This window comes from Oncorhynchus kisutch, linkage group LG6 (genome assembly GCF_002021735.2).
Source record: "Oncorhynchus kisutch isolate 150728-3 linkage group LG6, Okis_V2, whole genome shotgun sequence".
Classification (NCBI taxonomy): Eukaryota; Metazoa; Chordata; class Actinopteri; order Salmoniformes; family Salmonidae; genus Oncorhynchus; species Oncorhynchus kisutch.
The window spans coordinates 63,107,812-63,129,210 of NC_034179.2; the positions used below are offsets into that span (position 1 = coordinate 63,107,812).

A 21,399-nucleotide genomic window follows, 5' to 3' on the forward strand; every position below is an offset into this window, starting at 1 on the left:
TTGCTCACATTACTGTTGATATCGCCTGCGTTCCATGACTCTGTAGACAAAAACAAATGCTCTGGTTGGAACGTTATTGGATATATGAAAATAACATCCCGAAGAATGATTCTCTACTTAGTTTGACCAGTTTATTCGACCTGGAATATAACTTTTTGAAGTTTTCATCCGAGCTCGCCTGGACCAGCGCCAGCTTTTGGACATGTGAACTAACAGTGCTAGCAAAAGCAGCTAATTGGACACTAGTAATGGAACAAAACAACGATTTATTGTGGAACTAGGACTCCTTGCACTGCATTCTGATGAAAGATCAAAGGTAAGGGAATATTTATGATGTAATTTCGTATTTCTGTTGACTCCAACATGGCAGAGAAATATTGTTACGTCTTAGCACCATTTTAGATTATTGCTTAGTATGCTTTTTTCATAACATTTTTTAAAAATCTGACAGCGGTTGCATTAAGAACCAGTGTATCTTTAATTATATGTAAAACATGTATCTTTCGTCAAAGTTTATGATGAGTATTACTGTTATCTGCCGTAGCTCTCTGTAATTTACTCCAGATATTTTGGAGGCATTTCTGAACATGGCGTCAATGTAAACCGAGATTTGTGGATATAAATATGCATATTATCGAAGAAAACAAATGTATTGTGTAACATGTCATATGAGTGTCATCTGATGAAGATTATCAAAGGTTAGTGATGAATTTTATCTCTAATTCTACTTTTGTGACTATCTTTGGCTGGGAGAAATGGCTGTGTGTTTTTTGGGATTTGGTGGTGATCTAACATATGTCGTTTCCGCTGTAAAACATTTTAAAAATCAGACACGATGGGTAGATTAACAAGATGCTTATCTTTAATGTGCTGTATTGGACTTGTTAATGTGTGAAAGTTAAATATTTCAAAAAAAATATTTTTGAATTTCCCGCGCTGCCTTTTCAGCGGAATGTTGGGGGGGGGGGGGGGGGGTCTGTTAGCAGAATGTGTGTCCTAGCCAGGTTTTAAACAGCTTGGAACATTCAAGAAAATTATGTCATGGGTTTAGAAGCTTCTGATAGGCTAATTGGCATAATTAGAGTCAATTGGAGGTGTACCTGTGGATGTATTTCAAGGCCTACCTTCAAACCCAGTGCCTCTTTGCTTGACATCATGGGAAAATCAAAAGCAATCAGCCAAGACCTCAAACAAAATTGTAGACCTCCACAAGTCTGGTTCATCCTTGGAAGACATTTCCAAACACATGAAGGTAACACGTTCATCTGTACAAACAATAGTACGCAAGTATGAACACCATGGGACCACGCAGCCGTCATACCGCTCAGGAAGGAGACAGTCTCCTAGAGATGAACATACTTTCATGCGAAAAGTGAAAATCAAGCCCAGAACAGCAAAGGACCTTGTGAAGAGGCTGGAGGAAACAGGTACAAAAGTGTCTATATCCAGAGAAACTAGTCCTATAAATCGACATAACCTGAAAGGCCGCTCAAACGTATTGTGGGAACTTGTGGAAGGCTGCCCGAAACGTTTGAACCAAGTTAATTTAAAGGCAATGCTAACAAATACTAATTGAGTGCATGTACACTTCTGACCCACTGGGAATGTGATGAAAGAAACAAAAGCTGAAATAAATAATTCTCTAACTATTGTTCTGACATTTCACATTCTTAAAATAAAGTGGTGATCCTAACTGACCTAAAACAGGGAATTTTTACTAGGATTAAATGTCAGGAATTGTGAAAAACTGAGTTTAAATGTATTTGGCTAAGGTGTATGTACACACACACACACACACACACACGTTACCAGCCTCAGAAATTGCAGTCCAAATAAATGCTTCATGGGGTTCAAGTAACAGACACATCAACATCAACTGTTCAGAGGAAACTGTGTGAATCAGGGCTTCATGGTCAAATTGCTGCAAAGAAACCACTACTAAAAGGAAACCAATAAGAAGAAAAGATCCAATGGACTTGCTTGGGTCAAGAAACACAAGCAATGCACATTCGACCGGTGGAAATCTGTCCTTTGGACCGATTGCAAATTTGAGATGTTTGGTTCCAACCGCTGTGCCTTTGTGAGACGCAAAGAAGGTGAACGGATGATCTCCGCATTTATGGTTCCCGCCGTGAAGCATGTTGGAGGAGCTGTGATGGTGCTTTGCTGGTGACACTGTCAGTGATTCATTTAGAATTCAAGGCACACTTAAACAGCATGGCTACCACAGCATTCTGCAGCGATAGATACGCCATCCCATCTGGTTTGCGCTTAGTGGGACTATCATTTGCTGTCCAACAGGACAATGACCCAACACACCTACAGGCTGTGTGAGGGCTATTTGAGCAAGAAGGAGAGTGATGGAGTGCTGCATTAGATCACCTGGCCTCCACAATCCCCCGACCTCAACCCAGTGAAGGAAAAACAGCCAACAAGTGCTCAGCATATGTGGGAACTCCTTCATGACTGTTAAAGCTTTTCAAGTTAAGCTGGTCGAGAGAATGCCACAAGTGTGCAAAGCTGTCAATTCAAAGTAGGCACCCTTTGTCTTATCTCAAATATAAAATAGATTTTCATTTGTTTAGCACTTTTGGTTACTTCATGATTCCATGTGTTATTTCATAGTTTTCATGTCTTCACTATTATTCTACAACAGAAAAAGTAAAATAAAGAAAAACCATTGAATGAGTAGGTGTCCAACCTTTTGACTGGTACTGTACATGTCATGTGAGGGAGCATGCTGTCATTTCCCAGGGTCCAACATCTTGTACATTGCCAGAACAGGCTCTTAAATAGAACATAATTCAGGGTGGAATGTAGCTTACTGCGGTAAACATATTTCCACACACACAACTGAGCTTGAACACACACACACACACACACACACCAAAACAGTTACCCCTCCCCGTCTTTGGGTAGTAAATCTAAGGTAAAAGATTTTAAAACACCCACAATTTGGGCCAAACTCAATGCATAGCCAACGCCCCTGTGTGCAGAAACTTCAAAAGATCCATACACATTTAAACAAAACAATAGGCTACAGCTTCAGAATAATAATTTGTCAGCTGCAGAGGCACCATGAAAAAAATAAAAAATAATCACTTTATTCCTTGGAATGGAGTCAAGAGTGGCAGCCTGGTTTGCTTGGCTCTTGTGCACATTTTACTGCTATGCATTAATTTAAAGCGTTGAGAAATGTACAGCCCTGCCGCTGACCAATCAGGTGTTAACCCCACCCTAAACAGGAAGTGAAGCCATTACACGGCGACATTAGTGAAGGTTTGCCCCTTCATTGTCGGTGTCCAGGGACACAGTACTGTTGGTCCTGCATCTACTGATTGGAAATATCCTTTTACCATTAATCACATCAACATCCACCAAATCATCCATCTACTAGGCTATACGCTGCATAGAGATCATTTGAAGGATTAGGTCTTGTTTGCTCAGCTTCAGAAAACGTAACCAGAACATTTTTTTTTTAAATCAACAATCAAAAAGACCCAAACATGATAAAGATCATTTGTGTGTGTGCCGCCTGATGCATATGTGCATCTCGGAGTTACATCACAGTGACCGCAGCAAGGCAGAGAGAGCCGAGGGCCTGTTTGTGGGAACAGCTCCAGGAGGAGGCCGATACTAAGTCAGCCATCTGCGACAGACGGGCCCCACTAATCCTCCACAAGGAGAGGAGAGAAGAGCCATGCAGTTACACCACTGAGCACTCTAGCACAGTGACAGCCAGGCTCAGCTGTACCAAGCCCCGTGGAGAACAGAGGCACAGCTACAGATGCCGCATCTTAAAATGTGATCATCCTGGAGTTTTAGGATGTTTCCTGCGTAACAGAAAATGCAAACTTGTAGTTTGTTGAAGGTCATAAAAAGGCTTTTAAAATGTTGGTCATTTCCACTTTAACGCGTATGAACACACAAGTGTGCTCATTCTACTGTGGTCCATGCCGTGATTAGAACGTCTAGTTACAATCGACGCAACAGTCGGCATTTGAGCTGGCCACTCCCCCCCCCCCCCCACAGGTGTTGTGCAACATGTACAAAGTTATGTCCTCAATGGGAGTCAGCTTACTTTTGGATGCAACGTTCACACATTCACAGAAGTAGCAACAGCATAACACTATTCTCATCCAAACCCGGGAAACATAGGCTACATTAGTCCTAGCGCTAACGGAGGAGACGGAGCCAACACAAGCAGTCGTATTTAGCCTCTCCCTCATCCTCTCCAAACAGCATGTTGCTAGCACGCAAAAGCAATCATCAATCTCAGGGAAGAAAGACGTCCAATTCCAATTAGGTTGGCAAGTTATATTCAATACTGTGTGTGTGGTTTCTGAAAGTACAGAATAAAGAGGATTTAGTAGTCAGAATAAAATCAGGATACAGCAATGATACACTGTTACAATGAAGTAACATGACTGAAGAGCTCCACAAGGGGGGCAGGGCAGAGCTATGCTAAAGAAGCTCAATTAATACACAGGGCAATGCAATGGTCATGCTAAGGCCAGGGCAGCTTCAAATGGATACGACAAGCAAAATACTTCTTTGACACAATTAGCAATGTTTTACAGAAGTTATAGAAAAATGTAACTAGATAAGCACAATTGAGCATAACACCATTATGAAAATCAGTACCTAGCGTGTCCACGGTTATAAAGGAAAACACGCAGAATACATTATGCAGCATACAAAAATACAGGGGGGGGCTACAATAGAAAGACATAACACGATATACATAAACTGTATTACGATAAAGGTAATAAGGCACTTACTTTAATAAGAACACACACGGTAAATATTTGTAAGGGTAACAACAATGAAGACAACGCAGGTGCCAGCCGGAAAATGCGGCCAGGTTCTGTCCTAACTGGAGATGTGCAAATCTCTGCAAACTTGGCCTGAGGGAACACTGGGGGAGTGCTTGAGCTCTCATCGAAGAGAGAAGTTTGTCCGGCTCATCTAGCTAATCCTTGCATTAGCATAGCATGCCTCAAATGTAAATTGTCCACCATAGTGAAATAGGCTTACTTCTATGTGAATTAGTGAGGCGGAATGCACCCAATTTCAAACGTTTTTTTGAAAATCATATAAAATGTACAAGTTGATACATAATATATATAGATATATTAGCAGGCAGTGCCTTGATTTGAGGGTGGCACAGGTTAACGAATCCACGAGCTGACAAGGTAAAAATCTGTCGTTCTGCCTCTGAACAAGGCAGTTAACCCACTGTGCCCCGTTAGGCCGTCATTGTAAATAAGAATCTGTTCTTAACTGACTTGACTAGTTAAATACATTTGAAAAATAAACTGTCCTGTTGCATAACAATACATTTTGGAACAGTGAGCGAATTCTGACATCACTCTCATAAGAAAACTCAAATGGGGAATTTGGTCGAGATGCCGAAAAAGTTACATATTGCAGCTTTAAGTAACATCAAACCAAATATAAAGTTGGTTTGGACGTTTTTTTTTGTTTTTTTTTAAACATGCTTACCTCACTTCCATAGATTTTTAGCTAGAGGTGGCTAAAGTTAGCTGAAGTTTGTAATGACTGTTTTAAGAGAACCGAACTATGGATTTCAGTTTCCCCTGGCCCATAGACTACTTTCAGAGTGAGGAACCATCTAACAAGTTGTAAAATAGTGAACTACTCCTTTAACTCTGATGACCTGGCTTGAATCTATATAAGCTGGGCAAGCCGAGCAGAGCGGGGAAAACAGGGTTTACCCAATCAAGAGATTTCCTCCACTCCAATTACTCTCCATGCAAAACAACAGATTTGGGATCAGTTGTCCCTGTGTTCACCCTGTATGAGAAGCTGGACAGCATTGGATCTGTGTAAGCATGATGAGAATTTATTTTCACCATGCTTCTTTCGCCAGTCATTCAATTGTAAATCCATGAGGAGGAGTGGAGCGATCAAGTGTATCCTTCAGGGGAGAAAGAGAGCTAGAGAATTGGCCCTCAGCTCCTATAGCACCACTAGTGGTGGAGCGGCTGACCGCGTCTTTTAATATCTTCCCCGGGCAGACGGGCCACTTTCTCACGTGGGCCACACCTGACGGCCCTCCCTGATAGGCCCAGCAGAGTGGAGCTTGTTAAGTCCTCTGACCCATCACAACACTGATGTGGGGGTTTCCCATTTGCCTGCCTTGGCTTTCTCTCAAAACAATGCCAGTCCTCAGAGAGTTAATACTGATCCAGCCTTAAAGGGATAGTTCTGGCAATGAAGCCCTGTATAATTACCCAGAGTCAGATGAACGTGTGGATACCATTTTTATGTATCCGCGTCCAGTATAATATAAGTTAAGAGGTAGTTTCACAAGGAAATGCTAGCTAGCGCTAACACAATTACCAGAAGTCTACAGGAACACCTAGCATACTAGAACTTTGTCAAAGGCTTGTGTTTGCAATCATGTCTGAAAGTCTAGGTCTAAAAATGGGGCATTGCCTTTAAAACAGCCAGAAAGGCTTATTTATAAGATCACCATGGTAACAAATTTGAAATAGGGCAATGTCCCTGTTTAGGGTCGGGTTAATATGATTATTTAACTGTTAAATCGCTCCCAAATGGACGACAGAATTTTTTTTATTGTAACTTAAAAATAGATTTGAAACCACTACTATTTACAACATAGGCAATACCCTCTATATGAAGTCATTAACGTCTATTACACCTTGTTCCCTGTCTATAGCGGTTATACCATGCATATAAACTGAGAAGGGTGTAATTATGGCCTACTCCTGCATGTGGGTAAATTATACTTCTATTGGTCCATTTTTAAGCAAGGGACTCCAGTACACAGGTGGGAGGCAGGGCACTCCAGTATAGTAGGTGGTGGTAATGCACTATAACGTTGGATGCCAACTAGAGGTCGACCGATTAATCGGAATGGCCGATTAATTAAGGCCGATTTGGCCCCCAAATTGTTTTTACCACCTTTATTTAAACTAGGCAAGTCAGTTAAGAACACATTCTTATTTTCAATGACGGCCTAGGAACGGTGGGTTAACCGTCTCGTTCAGCTCGGACGATTCAATCTTGCAACCTTACAGTTAACTAGTCCAACACTAACCACATGATTACATTGCCATCCACGAGGAGACTGCCTGTTACGCGAATGCAGTAAGCCAAGGTAAGTTGCTAGCTAGCATTAAACTTATCTTATAAAAAAACAATCATAATCACTAGTTACCTACACATGGTTGATGATATTACTAGTTTATCTAGAGTGTCCTGCGTTGCATATAATCGATGTGGTGCGTAACGTTGCTCCAATGTGTACCTAACCATAAACATCAATGCCTTTCTTAAAATCAATACACAGAAGCATATTTTTAAACCTGCATATTTAGCTAAAAGAAATCCAGGTTAGCAGGCAATATTAACCAGGTGAAATTGTGTCACTTCTTTTGCATTCATTGTCGCCTAATTTACCAGAGTTTTACGTAATTATAACATTGAAGGTTGTGCAATGTAACAGGAATATTTAGACTTATGGATGCCACCCGTTAGATAAAATACGGAATGGTTCCGTATTTCGCTGAAAGAATAAACGTCTTGTTTTCGAGATGATAGTTTCCGGATTCGACCATATTAATGACCCAAGGCTCGTATTTCTGTGTGTTATGTTATAACTAAGTCTGTGATTTGATAGAGCAGTCTGACTGAGCGATGGTAGGCACCAGCAGGCTCGTAAGCATTCATTCAAACAGCACTTTACTGCGTTTGCCAGCAGCTGTTTATGACTTCAAGCCTATCAACTCATGAGATTAGACTCGTGTAACCGATGTGAAATGGCTAGCTAGTTAGCAGGGTGCGCGCTAATAGAGTTTCAAACATCACTCGCTCTGAGACTTGGAGTGGTTGTTCCCCTTGCTCTCGTTGGGTAACGCTGCTTCGAGTGTGGCTGTTGTCGTGGTGTTCCTGGTTTGAGCCCAGGTAGGAGCAAGAAGAGGGACGGAAGCTATACTGTTACACTGGCAATACTAAAGTGCCTATAAGAACATCCAATAGTCAAAGGTTAATGAAATACAAATGGTATAGACAGAAATAATCCTATAATTCCTATAACCTAAAAGTTCTTACCTGGGAATATTGAAGACTCATGTTAAAAGGAACCACCAACTTTCATATGTTCTCATGTTCTGAGCAAGGAACTGAAACGTTAGCTTTCTTACATGGCACATATTGCACTTTTACTTTCTTCACCAACACTTTGTTTTTGCATTATTTAAATCAAATTGAACATATTTCATTATTTATTTGAAGCTAAATTGATTTTAATGATGTATTATATTAAGTTAAAATAAATGTTAATTCACTATTGTTGTAATTGTCATTAATACAAATAAATAAAAAAAATGGCCGATTATCCAGTATTGGCATTTTTTTGGTCCTCCAATAATCGGTATCGGCGTTGAAAAATCATAATCAGTCGACCTCTAATGCCAACCGCCGATAAACCCCACAGAAGATGAGGCGGGGGGCGACAAAGGTAGCTAGCTGGCTAGGATACCGGTAGACAGTGTCTTTTACCCCTGCCTGTTGGGCACTGCTTTCCCACAATTCTGTTAACAGCAGGTGTTCGGCAGGCGGGAACAAAGGACACTATGTTAGCTAGCTAGCTAGAACTCTGGTACACAGCAGGCGGGATAGGTAGCTAGCTAGGACAATGTCCTCCTTCCCGAAAAACTCTGAAAATACTATTATTTCCCTTTTGACACCCATTTTAACCACAGACAATCAGGGGAAAACCTAAAAATCAAAACTGTCACACCAGCATGAAAATGGCATGCTCGAGGGGTGGGGCATTCATGCAGGAACCAATGGGATGTTTAAGGGGTGTGTGGGGGCGTTCTGAATTGTGGGCTTCAATCTCACACTATTGTGTAAATATATATATTTTTTTCGCAGTTGATGAACTGCCATGCGCGACATATCGGGCTAAATTTATGCATTGGTGGTGCAGTGTTGACCTGAGCAGACCGGGTTAACCTGCTGCCTTGTAGCTTCTGACATAACTGGTGCAATGAATTCAGACTATTGGGACAACAATTGAAGTCTTTCATTTCCCACTGGTTAGCCCAATAAAAACAAAAACTCATTCATTTAAGTAATAGGATACTCATTCAGTCATTCTTTCAATTAAAAGAGAAAATTATTTATTTTTTCTACTTTAAAGAGTAGGATAATATTTGATCAGAATTTTGTTTTTATGATAGTAGACCTATATAGGCTACTTGGAAAAGTTCCAATGGACAGTAATTTCTTAGATGTTTTATAAGCTGTACAAACTATAACCCTACCAGGTGAATTACAGCCTTACTTGCCAGTGTAATTTACCTTTGAACAGTGTTTTTGCAGATCTACAACAGTGGGCTGGCTAATTCAGTGTTGGGGGAACTAGCAAATATCCAAAGGAACCAGTGGAGGTCGGTGCCATTTAAGATGTGGGAGGAGGATGTATTTTTCAAATGAGCATGGCCTTACTTCTATTACAGCATATTGGATGACTGTCATTCATTTTCCATTCACCCAGCTCATTGTAACGTCGATAGGTTTAGGCTACTGCATGATATTTGAATTTTCCTTGTACCCGTCATGGGGTTGCTACAACCTAGTCCATGAATTGAAGTTTACAATGTTAGTCAAACAGTTCACTTTCATAGCAGCCATGTAAAAATAGCATGATCACTTTGCTCCTTGTATATACATATAATTCCTTCTGGCAACTATCTACATGCTCTCCTCCTCTCACCTTTTCCCTTCACTTGTGGACTTCAGTACAAAACACATCAGCTGTCTGTGACCAGGCGAAAAAAAAGCTTTCCAAGCCAAACTATCATGACTGCTAACCTATAGGCACAGCCTACATCGTGGTCACCTCATAGTCAACATATCTATTGAAACTAACGCTAGTAAACCCATTACAATCATGCAGTATAGTGTACAGTTTGTGCAGGCCCCGTTGGCAAAAAAAAAAATATAAAACCAAAAGCTTACCTTGACTTGGAAGAGTTCAAGTGTTGGATAGACATAGCCTGCTAGCTAACATAACATCCCTCTTTTTTAAATGTTCCAATATTTATTAAATTCACTGAGGATAGTCCTCCCACTCCTGAGGAGCCTTCACTGAAAGGAAACATGTGACTATCAACGTGGCTAAATTAACTTAGAAATGTAGGCTGGAGAGAGATTTAGGCTAAATGCCCATCGTTCCACATAGGCCTTTTTGTAAGCTATTATAGGCTTCTAGTTACGCTAATAGACACAAGTGAATAATATAAATGTTATTTATTTATTTATTTATTTTGGGGGGGGGGGCAGTTCGTGTAGGCTAACATTGTTATTCTATGAGTACCTGGGCTTTTCACGTTCAGAACAACCCCAATCGCTGTTGTGAGCGTTTTCTTTTTTTATGTAGTTCTATCCTTGAGCTGTTCTTGTCTATTAATGATCTGTAATATGTTATGTTTCATGTGGACCCCAGGAAGAGTAAAACAGCTTATGGGGATCCTAATAAAATAACAAAACTGCGGATGTCATTCCAAAGGAATGTTTACTTTGACCGCGCAAACCAGAAACACATTTCACTGGGAAGACATTCATATGAAAAGTACTGCATCAAAAATAACTAGGCTTCTAAAAACTCTCATTACGACTATGGCAAGATCACACGCCCCCTGTGACAAAACAGTTTCACAATGTTACAGTAGCTACGCAAGTTGCATTGCTGCCAAGTGATTAAGAGCTCAATTCACATGGCTACAAAACGAGGCCAAACTGTGTTAGCAAAGTGTTGCCTCTCATTCCAGATTATGTCTGACTGCACAGACTGACCTTGCTGCTAAGAATTGGGGTAATAGTAAATGAACAGACACCATTCGTATGGGCTTTACAGCTCGAGTTGACATGAGGACAGCAGCACTCACCTTGCCGCAGACGAATAGGTAAGGTGCCTTCTCGGTGACAGTCACGGACGGATACAAGTGTCAAATCCAACCAGTTTCCTGGCTACCGGTGGTAGTCGTACGATAGCTCACCGTTAGGAATTTAACGCACAGCGCAATTTAGAACTTATCAGACGTTAAACGTTAACCAGCCATCTGTAAACATGCTACGTTGAGCAGACCATTTCAGAAAAGGAGTAAATGAGCGCTTAATACTCGACTTTTCCACTCTGGATATATTAGCACCGTTCACGTTCCACTGCCACGACTGGGAAATGTAACAGACAGCAATAATACATAGGTCCCTCCCCTTTAAAGTATGGGTGCGTGCAGTGTGCAGCCAAGAGTTTTATCGAAATGTCTACTGCTCTCTATAGGGCAATGTTAAAGCTGCAGTTCAACCCTATAGAGCAGGGTTTCCCAAACTCAGTCCTGCCCCCCCTGGGTGCACGTTCTGTTTTTTGCCCTAGCGCTACACAGCTAATTAAAATAATCTAAGTTTGGTGATGAGTTGGCTATTTGAAATGTGCACCCAGGGGGGCCCTAGGACAGAGTTCAGAAACCCTGCAGCCGTTTTATCTCAAAATCGAATCATTTCTTGGTAACAATTAAGTACATTACTGTAAAAGAAAATGTATTAAACTAGTCAACAAGAAACAAAAATAGCAAAGAGTTTTAGTTTCAAGCAATCATTTTGCTAGGACTGTCTTAATTAATTGCCTGGCGATGTCACCAGGGTGGGACAAAATTCCATCCCACCAAAACAGGCTGCAATTTCAGGTGGCCTTTCCAAACAGCTCTTACACTAAAAGGGTATTATCATAATTTTCACAATTGTGGAAATATATATAAAACACAGGAATATCACGTTTTTGACTGGCTTTAAACAATAGTGTGACAGGGTAGGAAAGAAAAAGTTGGCCAGTGTTTCCAAATAGACCTTTATTAGCAGGGAACATTTAAAATGGTATAAAATCATGCCCTTACAGTGTACACCTCTCCAGATCAGCGCTTTGTCCCTGAAGGTCATGTGTAGGCTAAACTGTGCTGTGAAAGTTTGGGGTGTTTATTTGTGTCAGTACTTTGTTTAAATTTGACAATATCCAAATGTTTGTTTAATCTCAGTTACGGGTATTGGGAAGAGATTACCTTCACACAAACATTTGGGACAATGTATATTGTACAGTACAACAATTTAAACATTGTAGCAATCGACTGCAGGTTGTTGACAATGCGGTTTTTAAAGGCAATTTTCGATTGAGCCGACATATGCAGTGTGCATGAGACCTCCCTGCGAACACGGGAACATTGCCTTTAAAAGCTGCATTGTCGACAACATGCTGTTGGATTGAATCCCGGCCTAGGTTTTGACTTCAACTGTATCCTCTCTTACAAGTTGTCAACGTTGCTGAATGTGGAACTCGTTAGAATGTATGGGTTTTCCGGCACCGACAGAGATGGCCGCCTCGCTTCGCGTTCCTAGGGAACTATGCAGTATTTCGTTTTTTACGTGTTATTTCTTACATTGGTACCCCAGGTAATCTTAGGTTTCATTACATACAGTCGGGAAGAACTACTGAATATAAGAGCAACGTCAACTCACCATCAGTACGACCAGGAATATGACTTTCGCGAAGCGGATCCTGTGTTCTGCCTTCCACCCAGGACAACGGAATGGATCCCAGCCTGCGACCCAAAACAACAATGTCGTAAAAGAGGCAAACGAAGCGGTCTTCTGGTCAGGCTCTGGAGACGGGCACATCGCGCACCGCTCCCTAGCATACTACTCGCCAATGTCCAGTCTCTTGACAACAAGGTTGATGAAATCCGAGCAAGGGTAGCATTCCAGAGAGACATTAGAGACTGTAACGTTCTTTGCTTCATGGAAACATGGCTCACTCGAGAGACGCTAACGGAATCGGTGCAGCCAGCTGGTTTCTTCACACATCGCGCCGACAGAAACAAACATCTTACTGGCAAGAAGAGGGGCGGGGCGTATGCCTTATGATTAGCGAGACGTGGTGTGATCACAACAACATACAGGAACTCAAGTCCTTCTGTTCACCTGACTTAGAATTCCTCACAATCAAATGTCGACCGCATTATCTACCAAGGGAATTCTCTTCGATTATAATCACAGCCGTATATATTCCCCTCCAAGCAGACACATCGATGGCCCTGAACAAACTTTATTTGACTCTTTGCAAACTGGAAACCACATATCCTGAGGCTGCATTCATTGTAGCTGGGGATTTTAACAAGGCTAATCTGAAAACAAGACTCCCTAAATTGTATCAGCATATTGATTGCGCAACCAGGGCTGGTAAAACCTTGGATCATTGCTATTCTAACTTCCGCGACGCATATAAGGCCCTCCCCGCCCTCCTTTCGGAAAAGCTGACCACGACTCCATTTTGTTGCTCCCTGCCTACAGACAGAAACTAAAACAAGAAGCTCCCACGCTCAGGTCTGTTCAACACTGGTCCGACCAATCTGATTCCACGCTTCAAGACTGCTTCGATCACGTGGATTGGGATATGTTCCACATTGCTTCCAACAACAACATTGACGAATACGCTGATTCGGTGAGCGAGTTCATTAGAAAGTGCATTGACGATGTCGTTCCCATAGCAATGATTAAAACATTCCCAAACCAGAAACCGTGGATTGATGGCAGCATTCGAGCGAAACTGAAAGCACGAACCACTGCTTTTAACCAGGGCAAATGTGACCGGAAACATGACCGAATACAAACAGTGTAGCTATTCCCTCCGCAAGGCAATTAAACAAGCTAAGCATCAGTATAGAGACAAAGTAGAGTCACAATTCAACGGCTCAGACACAAGAGGTATGTGGCATTGTCTACTGTCAATCACGGATTACAAAAAGAAAACTAGCCCCGTCACAGACCAGGATGTCTTGCTCCCAGGCAGACTTTTTTGCCCGCTTTGAAGGACAATACAGTGCCACTGACAAGCTGACGTGAGTAAAACATTTAAACGTGTTAACCCTCGCAAGGCTGCAGGCCCAGACGGCATCCCCAGCCGTGTCCTCAGAGCATGCGCTGACCAGCTAGCCGATGTGTTTACGGACATATTCAATCAATCCTTATCCCAGTCTGCTGTTCCCACATGCTTCAAGAGGGCCACCTTTGTCCCTGTTCCCAAGAAAGCTAAGGTAACTGAGCTAAACGACTACCGCCCCGTAGCACTCACTTCCGTCCTCATGAAGTGCTTTGAGAGACTAGTCAAGGACCATATCACCTCCACCCTACCTGACACCCTAGACCCACTCCAATTTGCTTACCACCCAAATAGGTCCACAGACGACGCAATCTCAACCACACTGCACACTGCCCTAACCCATCTGGACAAGAGTTATACCTATGTGAGAATGCTGTTCATCGACTACAGCTCAGCATTTAACACCATCGTACCCTTCAAACTCGTCATCAAGCTCGAGACCCCGCCCTGTGCAACTGGGTACTGGACTTCCTGACGGGCCACCCCCAGGTGGTGAGGGTAGGTAACAACATCTCCACCCCGCTGATCCTCAATACTGGTGCTCCACAAGGGTGCATTCTGAGCCCTCTCCTGTATTCCCTGTTCACCCAAGACTGTGTGGCCATGCACGCCTCCAACTCAATCATCATCGGACAACACTACAGTGGTAGGTTTGATTACCAACAACAACGAGACGGCCTACAGAGAGGAGGTGAGGGCCCTCGGAGTGTGGTGTCAGTGTTGTACCTTTATTTAAGAACAAATTCGTATTTTCAATGACGGCCTAGGAACAGTGGGTTAACTGCCTGTTCAGGGTCAGACCAACAGATTTTTACCTTGTCAGCTCGGGGATTTGAACTTGCAACCTTCCGGTTACTAGTCCAACGCTCTAACCACTAGGCTACCCTGCTGCCCTAATAACCTCACACTCAACGTCAACAAAACAAAGGAGATGATTGTGGACTTCAGGAAAAAGCAGAGGGAGCACCCCCCTATCAACATCGATGGGACAATAGTGGAAAGGGTAGTAAGTTTTAAGTTCCTCGGCGTACACATCACGGACAAACTGAATTGGTCCACCCACACAGACAGCATCGCGAAGAAGGCGCAGCAGTGCCTCTTCAACCTCAGGAGGCTGAAGAAATTCGGCTTGTCACCAAAAGCACTCACAAACTTCTACAGATGCACAATCGAGAGCATCCTGTCGGGCTGCATCACCGCCTGGTACGGCAACTGCTCCGCCCACAACCGTAAGGCTCTCCAGAGGGTAGTGAGGTCTGCACAACGCATCACCGGGGGCAAACTACCTGCCCTCCAGGACACCTACACCACCCGATGTCACAGGAAGGCTATAAAGATCATCAAGGACAACAACCACCCGAGCCACTGCCTGTTCACCCCGCTATCATCCAGAAGGCGAGGTCAGTACAGGTGCATCAAAGCAGGGACCGAGAGACTGAAAAACAGCTTCTATCTCAAGGCCATCAGACTGTTAAACAGCCTCCACTAACATTGAGTGGCTGCTGCCAACACACTGACTCATCTCCAGCCACTTTAATAATGTGAATTGATGGAAATTGATCAAAATATATCACTAGCCACTTTAAACAATGCTACTTAATATAATGTTTACATACCCTACATTACTCATCTCATATGTATATGTATATACTGTACTCTATATCATCTACTGCATCTTTATGGAATACATGTATCACTTTAAACTATGCCACTTTGTTTACATACCCTACATTACTCATATCATATGTATATACTGTACTCAATACCATCTACTGCATCTTGCCTATGCCGTTCTGTACCATCACTCATTCATGTATCTTTATGTACATATTCTTTATCCCTTTACACTTGTGTGTGTATAAGGTAGTAGTTTTGGAATTGTTAGGTTAGATTACGCGTTGGTTGTTACTGCATTGTCAGAACTAGAAGCACAACCATTTCACTACACTCGCATGAACATCTGCTAACCATGTGTATGTGACAAATAAATTTGATTTGATTTGTTGTGTAGTATGTAGTGAGAGAACTATGAAACATTGAAGAACCTATCACAAATACCCAGTTATTACACAAACAAATGCCTATAGCATGATTTAATTTACATACTGCCCAGCTGGAAGGTATGTTCTGAGACCTGGTAGCTAGCAGCAATTACAGCTGAGAGTCTTTCTGGGTAAGTCTCTAAGAGCTTTCCACACCTTCATTGTAAAACATTTGCCCATTATTCTTTTCAAAAGTCTTCTAGCTCGGTCAAATTGATTGTTGATCATTGTTAGACAACCATTTTCAGGCCTTGCCTCAGATTTTCAATCAGATTTAAGTCAAAACTGTAACTCGGTCACTCAGGACAATTCACTGGTTTCTTTGTAAGCAACTCCAGTGTAGATTTGGCTTTGTGTTTAGGTTATTGTCCTGCTAAAAGGTGAATTGCTCTCCCAGTGTCTTGTGGAAAGCAGACTGAACCAAGTTTTCCTCTAAGGTTTTACCTGTGCTTAGCTTTATTCAGTTTATTTTTTATCCTGAAAAACTCCCTAGTCCTTAATGTTAACAAGCATACGCATAACATTATGTAGCTTGAAAATATGAAGAGTGGTACTCAGTGTTGTATTGGAATTTCCCTAAACATAACACTTTGTATTTAGGACATAAAGTTAATTTCATTACCACATTTTTTACAGTATTACTTTAGTGCCTTGTTGCAAACAGGACTCGTGTTTTGTCATATTTTTTATTCTCCACAGGCTTCCTTCTTTTCACTCTGTCATTTAGGTTAGTATTGTGGAGTAACTACAATGTTGTTGAGCCATCAGTTTTCTCTTATCAATGCCATTAAACCCTGTAACTGTTTTAAAGTGAAAAGTGAAATTCCTGAGTGGTTTCCTTCCTCTCCGGCAACTGAGTTAGGAGGGACACCTGTATCTCTGTAGTGACTGGGTGCATTGTTACACCATCGAAAGTGTAATTTATATTTTCACCATGCTCAAATGGATAATCAATGTCTGTTTTTTTTACCCTTCTACCAATAGATGACTTGTTAAACACTATTATTGTGCACAGTTTTATTTTATCCAAATTATTATGTGACTTGTTAAGAAACTAAATGACTCCTGAACTTATTTAGGTTTGCCATAATAAAGGTATTGACTACTTATTGACTCAAGCTTTAAATGTTTTATTCATTTGTAAAAAAAATAATAATAATAATAATAATTCCACTTTGACATTATGGGGTAGTTTGTGTAGGTCAGTGACACAAAATCTCAATTTAATCCATTTTAAATTCAGGCTGTAACACAACAAAATGTGGAAAAAGTCTAGAGGTGTGAATACTTTCTGAAGGCACAGTAAGAATATTTTGAAGATAAATACACAACGCAGAGGATGAGGGGTCAATACAGTACTAACAATCAATGGAAATAGTGTTTTTTCTGTAATAGGGAATTATTGATCAATGGGTCATGGGAGGAATTTCAGTCAAGGACTCATAGCTACATGGCAAGTTCTCATTGGTCCAAATAGTTTATACATTGAACCTGAAATAGGATACTTGTTATTTGGCCATTGGCCCAGTTTTATTGCAAGGAATTCTAATTGGTCAACCACAGGCTAGGGCTGGGTTATAAAACTACATCCTGTCCCTTTGCTCTGTGGAGAGAATCACTGGAGAGGATCACTGAGGATATGGAAGAAATGACCATCTACCATCCTCTTCCAAGCATGATTTGTACCCTTTGAATAAACCTATTTTCCTTCCTTAACATCAACTGTTAACACTTGGTGCCGTAACCCGGATGAATTGGTCATGAACAACAACAAGAAAACTCATCAACTGTGTTGATCCAGAAGAAAGAGAGAAGGCTGAGCGCAGCCCACTTTGGGAGTTAACTCTTAATCTCCTGATTGATGTAAGTGCTGAGTGAGTCTAGACCAATATCATTTTAAAGTAAGAAAATCAGGTTAAAATTAGTGTGTGCAATGAGTGATACATACCTGTGCTGTATAAGGTTCAAGTCCTTTTTTCTGTTTGTTAAATCTCTATTATAGGGGTTCAAGTCCTCTATTAAAAGGTCAGAGTCATTTTTGTGAAACGTTCTTGTTGCATAGAAGTGAGTTGCTAGATGAGTAGCAATTTGTACAGGTGTGGGTAATGTAAGCCTTCAACAAGCTTTTGAAGTGAACACAAGTTTTATGGGTCACCAGGCCCTACAGAAACAATTTGTGTTCTATAGATAGGAGGTTTGAGTCCTCAAGGGGTTGTCTTTTGGGGTTAAATGAATAAATAAACATATATTTATTATAATACTTTTTAAGTTAATGTAATGCCATTGTTAAGTGAGAAAACCACTCTGGAGAAGGGAGTAACATCTCCTCCGGATGTGAGCATGAAATAGATTTTAAATTCACTGTCTAGTGATATAAAGAACCATTTCACAGAGAAGTGTAGGCAAGAGATAAAGAAATATTCCATCATTGTTGACAAAGATGGAATATGGAATCTGTCTGATATACAAAAAGCTTGGGGGAAAATACAGAGCGTCTAACTCGTTGACAAAAACAAGACGGTCTTTAACGGTATTAGCCGAAGTAAGGAAGAGGGATGAGAAAATCTGTCTTGATAACCGTGAAAGGACATTGCAGTGAGATAAAGATAGTTGGAAAGATCTTGGTGAACAGATAAAAACCTTGAAAGGCAAAGTTCAACAATTACAGGAGGCAAGGGTGGAAGACTTGACCCTCACCTGTGGACCCTTTGTTCCCCCAATCTACCTTCAGGCTGAGTTGCGCAAGATGATCGGGTTTCAAGCATCAAGTCAGCACTGCCTGGCTTTGAGTCAACAGATACTGATAGCAGTGAATGACAATGTCTTAGGCCAACCAGAACACAGGTTGTAAAATGAAGTGACAGTAATCACACATAAATCAGCATCTCCAGAACAGTAGGATGAAGTAGGATGAATGGTCAAAAATGTTGAAACATCCACAGGAAGTGGGTATGAAAACATGAGACCATTTGAAGCATTATAAGAAGCTCTACAATCTACATCCTTATGATGGGTTCCAGTTATTAGCCTTTGTTTTGAACAACCGTGAACATGGCGTACTTGAAGAAAATGTTTATAGAGCTGTGGGTGGTGAAGAGCAAGATGTGGCCGATGGATGGAGAGCCATACATGTTTTCCTTAATTAGGGATAGGGTCTAGTTTCCTGAATTTCTGCCTGACTGATGTGACCAAAGTAAACTGACTGTTACTCAGGCCCAGAAGCCAGGATATGTATATACTTAGTAGTATTGGATAGAAAACACTTTGAAGTTTCTAAAACTGTTAACATAATGTCTGAGTCTATAACATAATTGATATGGCAGGTGAAAATCCAAAGAAAATCCAACCAGAATTATATTTTTGAGGTCCCAGGCTCTAATTATGGAAACGTATTGTTTCTATGTAAATATGTCTCCCAGATTGCAATTCCTATGGCCTCCACTAGATGTCGACAGTCTTTATTCAAGGTTTCAAGCTTGTTTTTTGAAAAACTAACAAGTAATTGGAGTTTTGGTGAGAAGAGCACCGGAACAATATCAGTCTTTCGGCGCGCGAGGGAGAGGGCGTGTGCTTACTAATTTTGCTTTCCTATTGAACATACTACTTTCCCTATGAAATATTATAGTTTATTTACATTTTAGATTACCTGCAAATTAAATAGAAATGTTGTTTGACTTGTTTCAATGAAGTTTAGCGGTAGCTTTTTGTGCTCCTTTGTCTGCATGTTCAACGAGTGGATTACTGAAATCGATGGCGCCAACTAAACAGACTTTTTGGGATATAAAGGATTTTATCTAACAAAACGACCATTCATGTTGTAGCTGTGACCCTTGGGATTGCAAACAGAGGAAGATCTTCAAAAGTAAATGATTTATTTAATCGCTATTTGTGATTTTATGAAGCCTGTGCTGGTTGAAAAATATTTTGAAATTGGAGAACGCAGTTAGATTAACAAGAATTGAAGCTTTTAAATGATATAAGATCATGAATTATGTTCATGAATGTTTAATATTTATTTGAATTGCGCGCCCTCCAAATTTTTCACCGGATGTTGTCGGCTGGTGTCCCGCTAACGGGACGCCTATCCCTATAGGGTTTGACCGATGCAACCACCAATTGGGGAGAGGATAACCAAATGTGTTCAAAAACTGAAAGGACAGTTTGTTGAATTTGAAGAAAGGTTTAGAACAGAGGAAGTTAGACACAGTGGGTTACCCGACATGGAAGATGAAGATGCACTCAATCCCTACAAAAACGGGGCAATCACCCATCAACTGACGCAATTCGTACATGATGATTTGCAAAAAAAAAATGTTTGTTTCCACAACTAATGACTGGGAGAGACAAAACTATGGCGACATCATCGACAGGTTGTCACAGCTGGACAGAGACACCAAACAACATAATCAACTCGCTGTTATCAAGAGTTGTGCAGGTTTCCGAGTGAAACCAATAACATTACTCATTCAGCAGAAGAGAAACCTGGTCTATGTCATTATTGTGGGATTTATCGTTGCCAGTGACGTCGTTGCCAGTGGGGAATAACTCCCGAGGGGAGACATGACGTACTATCAGGACAGTGGGTGATGGTAAAAAAAACATGTCACAGACACATTAGGGCCAAAACAGGAAGGTCCTTATTGAGTTTTGCTCATAACGAGGGCAGCAGTAAAGGTCCAGGGAAAAATCACAATGGATACATGTCACTCATTGCAAGGTTGCCCTTTTTGATGACAAACCAGAGCCTGGAACATAAAGAACGGATTGATTAGCCATCGGGGGCCAGTCTCGGGGGAAGAGGCACAGTAAGATGATCAGAACCTGATAAGCTTCTATGTTGTACACTTCAGTCATCGTATTAGGGATATCTCGGGGGAAATGTCCAATGTTTTCCTGAAAATTGGGACATGCTTACTTATGCTTACTATGTTAAATATCCATTTCTCTTGAAACCAGGACATGTTACTTTCACTTTTTTTGTTTCCTTGGTTACAGGTCATGAGAGTGTACCATCTGAAGCTGAAGCGATATCCCTTGATCCAAGGACTGTACTTGAAATGGTACAAGATCACCTGTGCAGTGTTCATTAGAGAAGTCCTTTTCAACCAGGTGGAACAGAAGAAGAATTCCTCACTACCGGCAAACGGTCAGAATCACTGGAGAGAATCACTAGAGAATCAGAGGACAGGGTACTTCCAATGTAGATTTGTCCACTTTGAATAAACCTATTTTCCTCCCCCTGATTTGCTTTGGGGTCTACGTTATTAAAGAGTGACATCAACTGCTAACAGCACTGTACAGCTCGAGCTGGTTTTGACAATTGACCTTCACACAAACAGCTAAACCAAAAATTGAGACTTAAGAGGTAGG

The 21,399-nt window shown here is 41.3% G+C and overlaps 1 protein-coding gene across 1 annotated transcript in view; it reads right to left on the reverse strand.

Annotated features, from left to right (window-relative positions):
• The window catches only part of LOC109893153 (thyroid hormone receptor alpha), a 112,667-nt gene extending 101,401 nt beyond the window's left edge, over positions 1-11,266 (reverse strand). Inside the window, exon 1 of the mRNA XM_020486223.2 lies at positions 10,947-11,266. The gene's annotated coding sequence lies outside the window, so the exon portion shown is untranslated. The remainder of the gene's footprint in view (positions 1-10,946) is intronic.
• Between the last annotated feature and the right edge of the window lie 10,133 nt (positions 11,267-21,399).